Genomic DNA, 16,602 nt, shown 5'->3' on the forward strand with positions numbered 1-16,602 from the left:
ATGCATTGCCAAACCTTTGGCCAATTACTTCTACTTGAAGGTCAAAATGATCTAATCATGAGGCAAGGATATGAAATAGAATAATTAATTTAGAACAGCCTCTATTCAACCTTGAAATGTGTTTATTCTTCTTCTCTCTCTCTCTCTCTCTCTCTCTCTCTCTCTCTCTCTCTCTTCTTACTTATATACTTGTCTTGCATGCCACAAGATGAGGCAAGTTAGGCCTTGCCACTCGCAACTTACCAGTGGGTCTGTTACCACATTTTAGCTATGTGTTAATTTCATTTGACTCATCATAATAGACTGTGTTCATCCTGTGACTCTGTGAGTGTAGATAGGGATGTAACCTTGGATATATGTGTATTGCAAAATATCGTAATTTATACTAAAATCAGGAGGATGATATGATCAACAGGAAGTGATGACAGTCAACAAGTGACATAATAGTATGAATGCAATAGTTTTGAAAAAAAAAAGTGATAAAAGGTTGTATAATAGTGTTAATAATAAGATGATTCATTCAGCTTAACCCCCTGAGCACTACCTGCCGATCTAACATTGCTTCTGATTGGTCAATTACATAATATCTTCATTTTAATCACCAATCAGGATGGAGTTTGCAAATAATTTGGCCCAATTTTTTGTGTGATGAAATTATTCTAACAATGTTGCTGATTGGACCAATTGATAATGAAAACTTCATTTTGGCCAATCGGCAGGTAGTTCTCATGGGGTTAACAAAACTAGCAATCTTGACAGGTTGAATATTTCATCTGTCACCATCTCCACTGTGTGGTCATCAGCATCCTGTCAGCAGCAGCGACAGCAATCAAATTGTTGTCATTATCATCATCATTGTCTGTGTCAGGGTCAAACTTGACCAGTAATCTGGATGTCCAATTTCCTGGCCAAATCAGCTGATAAATGGTGCTGATGCTTTCTGATATCATCATCAGTAATAAGGCGATGAGGATGCTAATGATGATAACAGTTACAGGATTCAACATGCTTACTTACTTTGAATGAGAACTGGATATGATGTTTTGTTAACGGTACTCAATGATACCAGGGGTGGATATGGTGTGTTATATCAAGTACGCAACTCAAATGTACCTTTGAACGTAATATTTTATTCCAGGGGTGGATATGGTGTGTTATGTTAAGGTTACTCAACTAAGATGTACCTTGTAACGCACTGTCTAATACCAGGGGTGGATATGATGTGTTACGTAAACTCAAATGCACCTTGTAACATACCCGGGGTAACGTACTATCAAATACCAGGGATGGATATGGTGTGTTATGTAAAGGATACACTGACATACGCAACACATATGCACCTTGTAATGTACTATCAAATACCAGGGGTGGATATGGTGTGTTATGTAAACCCAAATGCATCTTGTAACTCACTATACTTTGATCAGCTTGTAATCGGTGAGCCTTATAACATCGCGGATTAATATCAATATATTTTATTTTGAGAATTGTCTTGTGACATCTCGCCAGAAACATCACAAATTGTTAATTCAAGTCATATACTTCATCTTTCTTTAACTCGCAAATATAGAGCTTACAGGTCAACTATGATCACTGTTAACGTGGGTCTACTTTTTGGCATAGTGGTAAAAGCCTAACATTTCCCACCGATTACGAGCTGATCAAAGTATATCTATGTAATGCCAGGGGTGGTCAGTAAGCAGAACTAATAAAAAAATTAAAAGGTGAAGGTTTACATAATATCTGTCTCTGATATTAATTAATCTGTGGATGACCACGCAAGGCCAACAGATGAATCATAGACACATATTATGTAAACCTTCACTTTCTTTTCATATTGGTCATATAACCCTGTCAGAATCTATAAAGCCACATTTTGTATGGTCAGTTATGAGTGACCCTTGATGTATTTTGGGTCATCACTGTCAATTTTAGGCTCATGTTTGTCTGCATTTGTCCACCGATACAATTGCTGTCAGAAAAGAATTGTATTGTTTGCCTTTATAGCATGTACAGCGTAATCACGTCATGGAAAAGCTTCAAAAGATCAATACCTCATTCGCAAACCAAGCCACGCCACGTAGCATCGCATGATCCTGGTATGACCCTGTTCCGTTACACAATAAACAAGATGCACATATCAGCCGATGCCATTCTTCCATAACTATAGTTAATTAATTTTCAAAGTTACAGGGCTTCTTATGCTTATGAGAATGGATAAGCAACGTCTTCATGAATTCAGACCTGTGAGATAACCAATTTTAGTTGAATTTCCGATATTTTAAATTTTCATCAAGGTGGGAAATCTCTGTTTTTACGCAAAAATCTGCTTGTTAATTCTGCTGTCAATTTACAATTTATAAAACAAAGGACAAGTAAAGTGACAATGTATATAAATAAAAACAACATTTTGTTTGAAGTAAATAAAAGGTATAAAGTTTCTAGTTTAATTTGTAAACAAACACAAAATTACTGGTCATGTTGTAAATAAAGAGATATATAATGAAAATTTCAAGAAAGTCAAGAATTTTCATGATTTTTAACAAGTCGTATTTTCATGTATGTTGAATTTTACTTGTGTTTCCTAGTATTAAAAAGCCAACTTGCAAGAATTTGCAATTTGCAGTTGCTTTGTTACCACAAAGATTAATAAAAAAATCAGTACTTCTGCCTTTTTTTTCTCATTACAACATTGAAGGACAACCATCCATCAGTGCAAACGCAGACAGCTTATAATCAATAAGTTAGTGCAGACGGAACTAATTGTGACTTACAGACTCTGTTAATTTTGTGACAGTTATTTTTTATGAAAATTTGTACTATAAATCAGAAAAATTACTATAATAGCCAAACTATCCTTTGTACCACAAAAAGACAATCTGTGCACCCTCCTTGTACACTATTGATCCCTAGTATTCTTTGCCCAGCAGGGTACTTGGTTTGGGTCCACAGGATTCTGGAAGTGGGGCAAAAATTTGACCCATTTTTACACCCGGGGGCCCCATTTTTGCCAAATTGATTCTGGAAGTAGGGCAAAAATTTGACCCATTTCTACACCCGAGGGCCCCATTTTGGCTCATAATTCATGATATTGGGCAGATTTCGCAACAAATTTGCACAAATATTTAACCAAAAAAAGGACCATTTTTATACCAGGCGGCTGAATATAAGACACATACATCGGCAAATCCTTGTATAGCTGTACGTGTGTACTGAGAAGTGTGAGGAATAGTGAATAAACGGATGCCGCATAAAATAAATATTTTTGCTTGAGTAATTCTGCCTACCCATCACCAGGGTCTTGTGGATGAGAAAGAAATCTTTATACATTAGGAGGGAGTTGAATTTGTAAGGTGCTTTTATAGCGAGATTCATTGTAAGTCGTAGCAGTCGCATTGTTTGGGAAAGGTCAAGCATTAAAATGTGTGGACAGGATGAATATAAAATAGTTGCAATGATGACAAAGACTTTCCCCTGGTGATTTCTTTGCTTATATAAATTCATAAATTCAGTTCAGTGTAATACTCGGCATGCTAGCCATAGGCTTCAACATAAAAAGTCCAAGTTTTGAGATATTTTTTCAAAAATATCAAGAGCTGTCTCAAGAATCACTAAACCAATACTAGGCTTGTTTGTACTCATTTTAATGCATTTTTCATGCTGATTCCAAATATAGTCATGGAAATGTACAATTCTGAAATTTTTGAATTAAAAAAAAATTGTGAAACTTGCTATCTGCAGTGGACACCTGCGTAAAGAGGGAAAAGATATATTGTGCATTTCATACACATTGTATGGAAATATGCAGACACTTAATGGCTAAATCTGGCAAAGAATGTATTTTGTAGTTTAAAGACAGGCATACAATCCATCAAATCAAACAAAATATTTCTCATTTATCTCATACAATTCTCATGAAGTAAGTTATGACAATAGAATTACTTGTCACAAATTATTATAAAAAAATGATATAATGATAACTTTAATACGATTATTCATAATTATCTGTTATTCGCTAAATAAAATCTAACAAGCGTAAGAAGGAAAGTAGGTGTACCAAGCAGTGGCGGCGCCAGGAATTTTTTTTTTTTCGGGGGGGGGCATTGAGGGGCAAAAAGTGGACAATTTTACTAATATTCCCTGCTTGTGATAAGACTGCAAGCGACCTAATACCGTATTGGTCCGAGTATAGTCCACCCGTTTTTTTATGTGAAATTTTTTTTTTTTTTTTTTTTTTTTTAAGTTTTTTTTTTTTTTCCGGTTTTGGAGTGTCCCTGGACCTAGACCTAGTTGCTAGGATCATTCATGGTTGACACAGTTGAACTAAAAAAAAAATAAAAATTTCAAGATATTTTGTATTTTTAATATGAAAATTGATACTTTGTTTTCATGTCATACTCTATTAATGATTTCAAAATGCATTGAATTTAAATGCATTTTGAAATCATTAATAGAGTATGACATGAAAACAAAGTATCAATTTTCATATTAAAAATACAAAATATCTTGAAATTTTTATTTTTTATTTTTTAGGTCAACCATGAATGATCCTAGCATCTAGGTCTAGGTCCAGGACACTCAAAACCAAATTTTTTTTTTTTTTACAATTTCTGAAATTTTTGAAAAATGGGGGTGGGATTATACTCGAGCGTGGGACTATACTCGGACGAATCACGGTATTAATAAGGATACAATTTATTTGCTTGCTGAACAGTTGATATGATATGTGTAATATGTATAAGTGCAATCTCTCTCTCTCTCTGGGTCAGATGGCACAGGATTGCGCTGCAGTGGTCTTCACAAGAGTACGCCATCTACTTCTATCAAAAGCCAAACGTGTTGCACCATACATTCCATGTGATGAAACGTTCTTCACATCATTTGTCCAAGATGTTGATGGACATCCCCTTCCACGATGGCCTTCCACAGCTCCCTGAAGAATCTGCTTCTCAACTCCACCATCCTTTCTTACAATGTGGCCAAAGTAGCGCAATTTCCTCTCAATGATGGACTTTCTGATGTTTAAGTCTGTGCCAATCTTATTCAGGACCCAGATATTTGTCTTCTTGTCTTTCAAAGATACTCCCAACAGCCTCCTATAGCACCACATCTCAAATGCATCTATCTTCTTCCTGTCATTCTTTGTCATTGCCCAGGATTCGCACCCGTATGTAGCAAGGGTGAAAATAAGAGAGCTTGAACCAGGGGCCACTTAGGTAGAAGAAAGTGGCCCCTGGTTCACCAAGATTTGAAGAAACCAGGGGCCACTTCCAATTACCAGGGGCCAATAAAAATAAAGATATGCTGATAATGCTGGATGGGTACTTAAATAAGCACTATTTGCTTAAAATTTGATATTTTTGTTTCAATATCCACTATCCAGGGGCCAAGTTTTGTGAGAAAAGTGTCCCCTGGTCAACTACAAATGAGATGGAACCAGGGGCCATTGCAGAGTTTCTGGGGGCCAAACGGCTCCCGTCTCCCGCTTAATTTCACCCTTGGTATGTAGCAATTGAGAAGACTGTTGCACGGAGTAACCGTACCTTGAGGTTGATTGATAAACCACGACTCTTCCAGATCTTTGACATACTCTGAGTTGTTGTCCTTGCCATAGCTAATCTTCTTTTGATCTCAGATGTGCTATCACCTTTGTTGTCTATCATTGAACCCAGGTATTCAAATTGTGTAACCTCCTCGATCTTTTGACCATCTATCACAAAGTCCTCTCCAGTTCCATTTCTATCAATAACCAGTAAGTGCAATATGAAAACTAAAAATTGGACTTCACCATATATCCCTGTTCCGTCATATTCGGCTGGCATCTCTTTATTTTTTTGTAGCCTCTGAGCACTTGTGTCTGTGTCCAAGGCTCATCCAAGACTAGCCTTTCTGAAAGGCCAGTTGGTTATTTTCCCACAAAAACATTGTATTAGTAAAAATACCCAGTATTTTGAAGACGCAGCTGCAACAATCGTGCGTCGTCTTTTTGATGAAGACTCATCAAGGACCACAGTTGAAATAAGTGTGCATTTATGTATTCTTCTCTGTGTTTTTAAAATCCTGGGCTTAATAAAACCTAAATAAAATGAACAGTTTTGACATTTTTTTTGATGTTGGTGTCACTAGCTGCAACACAAACTTGAATGGAGCTTCACTTTTTTTTTCAGCACTGCTGTTGTCTTTTATTTTGTTATTTGTTCTTATCCTGAACTTGGAAGAACAGTACCTTGATATGAATATGAATGAATAAAAGCAAAAACAAGCATTTGAATGTTAAATTAGTCACTATATGGTCAGTAGAATTAAAATAATATGACTGAATTTTTGAAGTTCAATGATTCAAGGTGGTTATTGATGCATTATAAAACTAGTAATAAAATAAATTATTATATTACATACAAACTTTTACATGTGAAACGAAGGTCATTTCAGCAATGAATGGTACATTTAATGCCACAAAATCTTAAGTATTGATATCTTTTAACATCTGCACCACTTTGTTTTGTACCCACCAAAATTTTGTTTATCGCAAAAGTTGTACCATTGATCTTTACTAGCTAAGTCTATTATTATGATCAAAAACTATAATTTTGATTTTTAGCTTTAACAAGTATTTCAAAGGTCATTAATTTCTTTATGTCTATATAATAGTCTTTTTGTGGTCTAAATTGATCAGATGATAATTCAGGGTTATTTGCTCAATTATTTTGTATTGTTTAGCACAAATTGATTATTTATTATTGACCTTGTGTAATTGATCTTTAATTATGATTGATATTGATGTGTCCTGGTTGTATGAATCAGTGAAAGTAATATAACACCTGACTGGTGACTAGGGATGCCAATGCCCTGATGTAGATGCCAAATTGTAGTGTAACCCCCACTCTTTATATTTCTATCTCACCCTTGTCATAATTATAGTGCGCTACGTACAGGCACAACACTTAGACATTGATAGACATTGATCCACAAGCCACAGCACACTTTACACGTCTAATGTCACCCTTTTTAATGAAAAGGTGAAGCCCCCTCCCTTTTTCCCAATTTTCAGTATTTCAAAGGGGCACCATTTCTAGAGCCGGGTTGGGGGGTCTTCAAAATATTTTGTACGGGGATGTGCCATTGCCAAGCAGACTTTCGGATGCTGACTTTCTCTATACCTACTTTTTGCTACCCATCAGTATAACAATTTTCAACAAAAAACACCCAAAAATCATCCAAATTTGCCGTAATTGGGCGCTTTGGCACATTGGTCTTCACTAAAAACCTACCCATTGATATAACAAAATCGCTGAAAAGGTACCCCAAAACCATGGCACATCCCTGTATACCTTCAACCAGGGAGAGACCCTCTCGGGTTCTAGGGCGTGGTCTCTACACTATGGTGTCTTATTAGTGCTGAAGAGTCTGCAAGGTGGACTGGTGATTGTGTGGTTACATTTGTTAGACACAAATGTTGAAGCTTCCTGTGGTCAGCTCTGGGGTCTTGTGATACTGTCCAGAGATCACTCATGCTGCGTGATCTGTGGATTCCCTGTTCATGAATCATTGTGGTTGCCTGGGAATCCTCAAATTACGTTTGTAAGATTTTGAATTTTACCATGCTTAATGTCAACATTTTCACCTCATCAGAATTCAAAGAGGAAGGATAAAGTCTGTTATAATGAATTTAATTTTTAGTTTGAAATACACATAAGTTGGGTTTTTTCATTCAATCATTCAGTTAAGAACTTTATTTGAATTCATTGAAACCAATTACCAACGATTACATAATTTAGTTAAATTTTAAGATGTTTGTAGCAACCTTTCTCTATCTAGAGGCCTCCCCCAGTTAATATCACATAACAGGCAGTTTATCCACAAAGATTATTCAGTTTTTGTTCCTTCATACTCTGCCTTTGCAGGTGTCGGGTCCCAAAATTATATTGTTACAACCTTTGTTGCAATTTCTTACCCTCAGTGGTGGAGCAATAATTATGTGTACCCCTGGAGTGAAGTATGCAGGGAGGGGTAAGCATTTTTGCCAAGCCTCAAGAAGGGAAGCAAGCAGTTTTTGACAAGTCACAAAGGGGGAAGGCCAAGCAATATTTGGCACATCATTTTTTGACACCTTTTCAATATTGTGCCTTAATAGTAGCTCCCCCCCTAGTAAAAAAAAACCAGTTGAAAAACATTCAAATAATAATGCAAAATATTTTGCTTACTACACTTGCATCTCTATAATCACATGATCGGACAATTTAAGGTTCCCAAATATCTGGCATGTGGAAAAGTGGAAGGGCAAAGATTTTTTGGCACAAGATTTTGGGAGTTTGCCTTCTGGGTACAAATATTTATTGTACAGCCTCTAAATGAGAAGAAATGTGGAGCAGGGGGACCTCTAATTACGTGCTGTGCAATTATAAGCCGAGGGGGTAAAATGTCCGAATGGTGTGCCAAAAATTGCTTGCCTCCCACAGCCTGCCACAAATTGCATCCCCCTCGGCCTGCCCCCTCTCCTTTGCACATGCCAGATTTTTTGGATCCCGGTATGCGGACATTAAATGGTATATAATTGCGAGGTGCAGTGAGCAGGAAAATTTACATTAGCATTTTGGTACTGTTTTCCTGAGCCTTTACAGGTTAATTTCAAAAGTGCCCCTTGAATATGTGCCAAAATAGCTTCCACTTCGCCCTTCGGCTTGCCAAAAATTCTTTCTCCCTCAATGTTACCCTTCTCCAAGTTTCATAATTATTGTACAGCCCCTTATAATGTTCACAAAATGAATTTTACCTGCCCGTCTGACATAGTACCCTATTTTATGAAAACATAAGCCATAGTACTGGCAATTTTGAGCTGCTACCATGCTACCAATTTAAATGTCTATGAAGATTTACCTCCATTTTACACACTATATACATAATTCAGCTCTGTAGTTCCCAAGCAATGTATTTCCCATACTCTTCCCTTGTCACCTTCCACAAGGCCATGTATGTATCTCATTGTATGTACATTGAGAGTCGTTGAACTTTAATCATTGGAAACGAGCTGATCAGATGTTAGGGATTGCTGTTACTCACAACCCCATTGAACTTGATATCTTGTCTGTTTTTTTCCTGTTTTCTATTTTAGGCACACGGAGTAAGCTGACAGGCCACATATAAAGAGCTTTGTGATGTAGACAACTATATGGAGTACTTCAAAGACAGACTTGGAAATGGTTTGTTATGATTCACATGGTAAAATTGGGCTATTGTATTTGAAATACATACACCCCCTATGGAAGACACAACCTTAATCTTCCACGCAGGGAGTGTGAATTTCAAATGGGGTTACCTGGAATGGATGACTGCATTTGAAATCTACACCTCCTATGTGGGAGATTTAAAGTAATGTCTTTGCATAGGGGGTGTATGGATTTTAACTGGAATAGTCCATTGAGCCATTGTGGTCTTCAGCCAAATTTTGTTTGAGTGGGTTGGGTGGGGGAGAATAAAAGATCATTTGTGACCCGTTCTCGCGAAACCAGGAACTTGGGGCCCTGATTTTGAGATGAAGGCCTTTTGCAAGACACATACATTATGCACGGGCATACATGTACCATAACATTTTGATATTAACTTAGTTGTGGCACTTTGTTTGACCTATTTGCCACCAGGTTTGTCCGATATGATGCTGAAAAATATTAACAGTCAAACTGGATTTTTTTTTAGATGCTTTTGCTGTGATTCAATTAGCATTTTTCCTATTTATCATGCTAAAAGTGCATTGAAAGGGAGCACTTAAACATGTAGGTTAGAATACTAGAAAAGGGGGACAATTTAATCGGCAATTGACAGATATTAATTCCTTTATAATACTAACATCTTACGAACACATTGCAAATTTTACTATCTTTAATCTAATGGTGTGCATGATTGGTTACGAGCTGGGCATAAACAATGTTAATGCGCGACTGCTTTAGCATGATGATTTTGTTATCAAAATAAAATGCAGGAAAATCACATTTTTTAGACTGTTACATCTTATTTTTGGTTATTATTGGATGAAATACAATCGCCAAATGTTGGTTCATTAATAGAATTGAGGGCATGATTTAGAGGTTAATGACTGCGCATCATTTGTTGAGAGTATTGTGAAAATGTTGTGTTTTGGAACCGAGGAATATTGTGTTCCTTTTGAACACAACACAATTTTAACTGTATCGTTCATTTTCCTTGTAAAAATTAAATAGTCTATTGAGGAAATACTGCTAGCGACCAATCACACTAGCGCGCAATCATGCGATGTCCAAATACGACGGCCAGCATCTGCGTAAATTGCATAACAAGTCGCACGGCGCGGCACTTTAAAGCGTACTTTAAGCTACGCCACGAGATGGGGTCATTATACTCTTTCAATAACCTGCATTTGCATCTGCGTATTTAAAACTTATTATCTGTGATTGGATCATTAAACGCATCGCATATATTCATGAGGTTGTGAATGTTGTTTATGCAATCCAGTCGATTATGGCCTCGATTTCTATTAATGAACCCCCTAGTTATCTTCACATCTATGTCAAAATATCAAAAAGCTAAATTTTAACATATTCCTGATTTGGTGGGAATTGGTCACAATTGGGAAAAAGCCAGGTTTTTAATAATAGAAAGAAATACATAATGTATACTTGTTATAGAGAGGGATGACTTTTCATTAAGAGGGAGATGAAAGTTTATTTAGAACATAATGTGTGGGTGAGCTGTATTTTAATAGGGATCTGAAATTAATTGACTCTATTTTAGGATTGACAGACACCCTCCAACGCATTATGAGCTTTAATCAAACAACATTAAGTGATTGTTTCTAATAAAAGTACACAAAGTAGATTGATAAGAGTCAACTTTATTTTATTAATGAATAATATTATTATTTGAAGTGTTTGAAACAGCTATTTTTTGAAATAACACAATAACTTTCTTGCTTATGTATTACATAGACTTATATATTAGTCTCAGATTGCTTGAGTATTATAAATAGCCAAAAAGAAAAGTACCAAATTCTAGCACTAAATTTATGCTCGTTTCTTTAGTAAGGATTACATATTTTCCGAGAAATAAGGTGAAAATTGGTTCTCTTTTCTCCCTTTCATTCAAAGGGTGATAATGATATACATAAATCTATCTTACATTACTGACCCTTTTTTAGAAAAATTATTCTTTTAAGAAAATGTACATATTGAGAGAGAGTGTTATATTGGCATCTATTATAATAGTACATCATACATAACGTTTTAATTGTTAGTTTTCCATGGTAGGGTTAGCTAGCTAGATTGAATTAATAATGCAAGACATGTGTCACTCTATCTGGGATGCTGTACTCAGGTAACTTATCATTCAAGTTCATGATCAGTGATGATGATATGTCACAATATGTCAATTTGGTTTCAGTCATCAGACTTAGTACAAAATGTGCAGCTGGCATTGAAGGTGGTGTAATGCTGCAGGAACAACTGATAATCACTGTATTTTCACAGCATTTTTTTCCGGGTAATTATCTTAAGGCCATTTTTTTTTTTTTTTTGCAAAAATAACTTTTATACTTTTTGTTGATTCTATTAAGTTAAATTTGATAGCAAAATCAATTGTGAATGCAGGTGGTATGTTTAAGGGTGGAGATGCTAAATGCTGATTACTGCATGTTTTTACAGATTTGAGGGGAGTAATGCCTCTCCGGCTACCCCTCCTACATTTGTCACTTGAATCATGCAAAATGCACAAAATTGAGATTAGAATGTGGAAAAAAATTGATAGCACACTTTTTTAAAGGAGCAATTCTGGATGTGTAATCTAATCTGCTCATACTTTTCCCATATGAGAAGAGATATTTTAAAAGACCTTAAGAAACATAAGCTTAAAGCCTTTGATTTATTAAAAGCTTTTTGGTGCAAATCCAAGTTTATCAATATATAATGATTGTGTGGGTTAATTTCTTACAAAGTAAACCAAAGAGGACCCTGAAACACGTTTAAACCGTATTGACTGAATTATTGCCATTTGCATTATGAAATATTCATATATTTCATGAGAGATAGCATATCCCGAAATAGTTTATGCCTGCAAGTATGTTTTGTTGTTGCCGTAGACCGGCAAGGGTTTTTTTGCATTTGCAATAAAAAAGTAAAGGATATTGTGTGATATTATGATAAAAATATGCTGTGGAAATCCTGTGCTTAACAGTGATAGCAGACAGGTCAATGAGGAATATCATATGTACTGCACACAAAAAAGTATCCCTACACTTAAAACAAAAGCAATAGCTTACACCTAGGTTTCATTATCATTGAGGTATAGGACTTTTTATTTTTTCGGAGAAGAGCAGGTAGGGCAACTACTTGATTATATTTCTACATGTTCAAACTACATACTCTGAAAATTTTAGAAAATTGGCACGAGTCCGTTTTTTTAAAATCACATTTTTGTTCCAGGGGGGGCCGGCCAAGATTGGCTCAATTTTGACGTTGTCATTGGTTTTACACGTAAACACAAAAATGTCTCAAATTATTCCAAAACTGTACGTATGTTATTAAGCACTATTTTATCAGTCTAAATCCGTTGAGGTTCGCCAGTGAACCTCATTGTAAGTACTGGTTTTTTAATTTTTTTAATGAATAACGCATACGATATGTTACGATATATAGGCCTACTGAAAATTACCCCCCACGTGTATCAATGAGTTTACGTGGTGTAGTGGTTACCCGGGTGGTTACGGATCTCGCCGCCACGCAAAGGGTCCCGAGATCGATTCCCATCCCGGCGATGATTAAAATTTTTCTTCTTCTTTTTTCTTTGAATTTAAAATTATTTATAACATGTGAAAATGTATATATTGCACTGGGAAATATATTTTGTGCATTTTTTTTCTGTAATGGGGCCACCCGGCCAATAGAGCTAAGAACGGATCTTGGCTCCGGGAAAAAATAATTGCGTCCATCGTGCAGGCAGTGTTGCCGTCATATTGTCTGTTTTGTTTACGCTTTTGGCTGTTGCCACATTGAATAATGTAGTCCACCATCGTCTGTTTTTGTTCCTAAAATGGGGGTTATAGCGCCCTCAACGGGCACTCTCTCCATAGGGCTACATGTAAAGACCAGTTATAGACAAATGGCCCTAAAATAAAACGGACTCGTCATGCGAATTTCCTCAAATTTTGCATATGATGTAGATTTAACATCTGGAATGTAATGCAAGTGATGTCGTTGCTGCTCTTCTAAATTCATTTTTAAAATGTCCGGCCAGACACTAAACCTAAATTATCAAATAAAATAATCAATAGATATGTCATTTTATTCTGCGTATGTTGATGCTCCATTCTGCATGATGCAACTTGATTTTCCCAAATTATACCAATTTGAATGAAGAAAGAGAGTAACACGGAAAAACAGCGACGTGATCGACAGGAATTATACAAAAAAAAAAACATAGAAAGAAGAGTATTACAAAAGTGACAAAATTTACATAGACTCTTCTCTTCAAACATGTTAATTGTGAGCACAGTGAGTGAGTGTTGATCTGTCATGCTGTAATGTGGCTGTTACAAAAGCCAATAGGAATCACTCAGAAGGAGGAAATATCCCAAATGTGTCACTTTGGGAAATAAAGTCACATCGTGTCGAATAAGGTTTCAAAATATGCAGAACAAATCCTCCATGTATTGAGTACTTCATTTGGTAATTTAGATTTCGTTTTCTGTAAGATATTGTATTTGTATAAGTGTACGAAAATTTGTGTGCGTAGTATGTTGCATATAGAAGCTTTTCCGAGGTTCATCCATTGATCATACACATAAAATAGGGTACACTATAAGATCACAAAAAATGACAGAATGCAAGCGTGAGAGGAACGATGTAGACCAGTGCATCAATTGGGACCAAACATCAGCGCACGGTTTCTAAATGAATTCCAATGGACAACTACAGAATGGACCATTCCAGTTGAAGTCCATACACCCTATGGAAAACATGACCTTAATCTTCCACACAAGTAGTGTAGATTTCAAATGGAGTCACTTATTCAGGTAACCCTATTTAAAATTCACACTCCTTGTGCGGAAGATTAAGGTCATGTTTTCCATAGGGGGTGTAAGAATTTCAACCTGAATAGCCCAATGCTGTTCTGAACCAGGTCCCAACTGTTATTATCAGCGGAATTGTAGTGGTTTTTAATATTGGTGCATGCTTCAAAAAAAGAGCATTCCACACACATATAATGTATACTTGTAAAAACATTTCAAGTTAATAGTAGCAATAATTCATTTTACATTAAGGTATGAATATGGCATACTTGCATTGCAATGAAGGTAAATATGTACTGTTTTTCTTTTGCATATCGATGAGAGATACATGTGACAAACCACTTGGAAATGTTTTTATTGCACACAATGCTAAAATTAAACTCATCTCATGAATATATTTATACCCATGCTAGCGAAATTTTGTCAAAAAAGGTAAAAGCAGTATTTTTGCAATTAATGGAATTCTTGTCTGTTGGATATCATCTCGAGTCTGTGTTGCTAGGGGGATATATAACGGAAGTGAAGTTTAATAAGACAGAATATTTCATCAATAAAATCACACCTTTAAGGATCGGTAATTCTAACTAAGCTCCCAGTCTACTGCTATTAATGAGATTTTAAGTTAGAGGAATCTCGTATCTATTACTAGACGATTGCATGTACTGTAGTGCTGCAAAATTAACAGATAAAAGCATACCAGATGTGAAAACTCATATGATATTGATTCAGTTTTAGATCTAATTTCTGTTAATTCAAGCACTCATGTTGTCTGCATAGTGCATAATGCTGATATAAATTTGATCAAATCTGGTTACTGAAGATTCTTCAAATTGAAGCAAAGAATCCAAAACATGCATGAACAAATCCAGTATTAATGGTCACATCTGCTAAGTCTGGTTATAATTTCTGTATCCCAACTCCCCAAGGTTTACAATGATATTAAAATATGCCCTAAATCGTAATGAATGTTTTATTTTGCTCATGTATATTTAATCAAGGTATTGCAATAATCATTTCCGATTTGCTTCCAAGAATTCCATCAACCAGACAGGTATGCCCATGATATTCAGTATCGAAGTTACGTAATGTTACTATGCCAACGGGATCACGCGCCAGAGTAATGAACTACGATCGAAACAATCACCACATAAAGTATATGGTACTCGAAGGATATCAAAATAGCGTGATCCGGTAACCAAGAGAATTACGTAACCACTTCGATGCTGAATTGTATTGTCTGCTTAATGACTGTTACCAGGTAACACGTTCCTACGGTTACTCTTACCAATCAAATCAATACTCATAAGCAATGAAGATTTGGCATAATAAACAAGAAGTAGTGAGTAATTGGGTTTGATTTGAAGGAATTACTACCATTTGTGAGGTTTTCGCAACGGTCTATTCCAGTTGAAATGCACACGCTCCCTATGGAAGACATGATTTTAATCTCCCATACAAAAGGTGTAGATTTCAAATGGAATCGCCCATTCAGGTAACCCCATTTAAAAATCACACTCCCTGTGTGGAAGATTAAGGGCATGTTTTCCATAGAGAGTGCATGGATTTCAACTAGAATGGCCCAATAATAGTATAAAATCAGTTGATAAGACTCATGCGTTCATTAAGTTCAATCAAGTACAAGGACAAATTTGGCAACGGAACCAATTACAAATGAATCATACACCCATTTAGAATAATTTAAATATTTAATTGATTACCAAACTTATGGCATTTGCAATATTGAAAATCTTTAAAAAAAAGAAGCTTAGACTGTGGAAAATAATTGTTTGGATAGAGTTTGACAGTAGCTCAGACCTCCCAACCCAAAATATTTTGAAGCCTCCGGGAGAAGAAAAATAAGTTGACAGCGAAATCAACTTCCGCATTGTTTTGTGAGCTCCATTTTCCCAGGAGTAGTTTCTTCAATGATGCGACGTTGTCAGTTGATGGTGCAATAATAATGTCCCAGACAGTGATGAATGGGCAGTGCATCGTTTATCAAGCGAAAATTGATAAAATAATTATGGGATCAAGTTTTTCTACTAATTCTACTTTTTGAGCGGCAGGAAATTCTAATGAAATAATTATTTTTCCATAGCCTTACAGTTGGTTCAGTCACAGAATATGTACTATTATCGGGCTATTCCATTTCAATCCACACTACCCCTGTGAAAGATGGTAGAAATATCTTCCATTGGGGGGAGTGTAAATTTAAAATAAAATGAACACATTAGGGAGATCAATTTAAATTTTTACACTGTCTGTGAAAGATTCAACATGATTCTTCCACAGAGGGAGGGTGAGTTTCAAATAAGAGTTGGTTTATGTGCTGATTCCATTTGAAATTCATCTTCTCATCTGGAAGATATTTCCAAAATATTCTACAGGGGAGTGTGGACACTAAATGGATTAGCTCATGTAATGCAGATACATTAAAGAGGCGATCTAAGCATATGTGACATGATCAAGGGGAATGAGTCACATGTCAGCAATTTTCAATTTATAGCAGTTTTTTACATCAATTTCTGCCAGTTTATAAATGCTACATTTTGATGCAACCCCATCAAAAT

The 16,602-nt window shown here is 35.8% G+C and overlaps 1 protein-coding gene across 1 annotated transcript in view; it reads left to right on the forward strand.

The window, feature by feature from the left end:
- Window positions 1-12,279, forward strand: part of LOC140147850 (F-box/LRR-repeat protein 5-like) — a 53,823-nt gene extending 41,544 nt beyond the window's left edge. Inside the window, 1 exon segment of the mRNA XM_072169619.1 lies at window positions 9,113-12,279. The gene's annotated coding sequence lies outside the window, so the exon portion shown is untranslated.
- The last annotated feature ends 4,323 nt before the right edge of the window (window positions 12,280-16,602 follow it).

The sequence above is a fragment of the Amphiura filiformis genome, chromosome 3, assembly GCF_039555335.1.
Source record: "Amphiura filiformis chromosome 3, Afil_fr2py, whole genome shotgun sequence".
NCBI lineage: Eukaryota > Metazoa > Echinodermata > Ophiuroidea > Amphilepidida > Amphiuridae > Amphiura > Amphiura filiformis.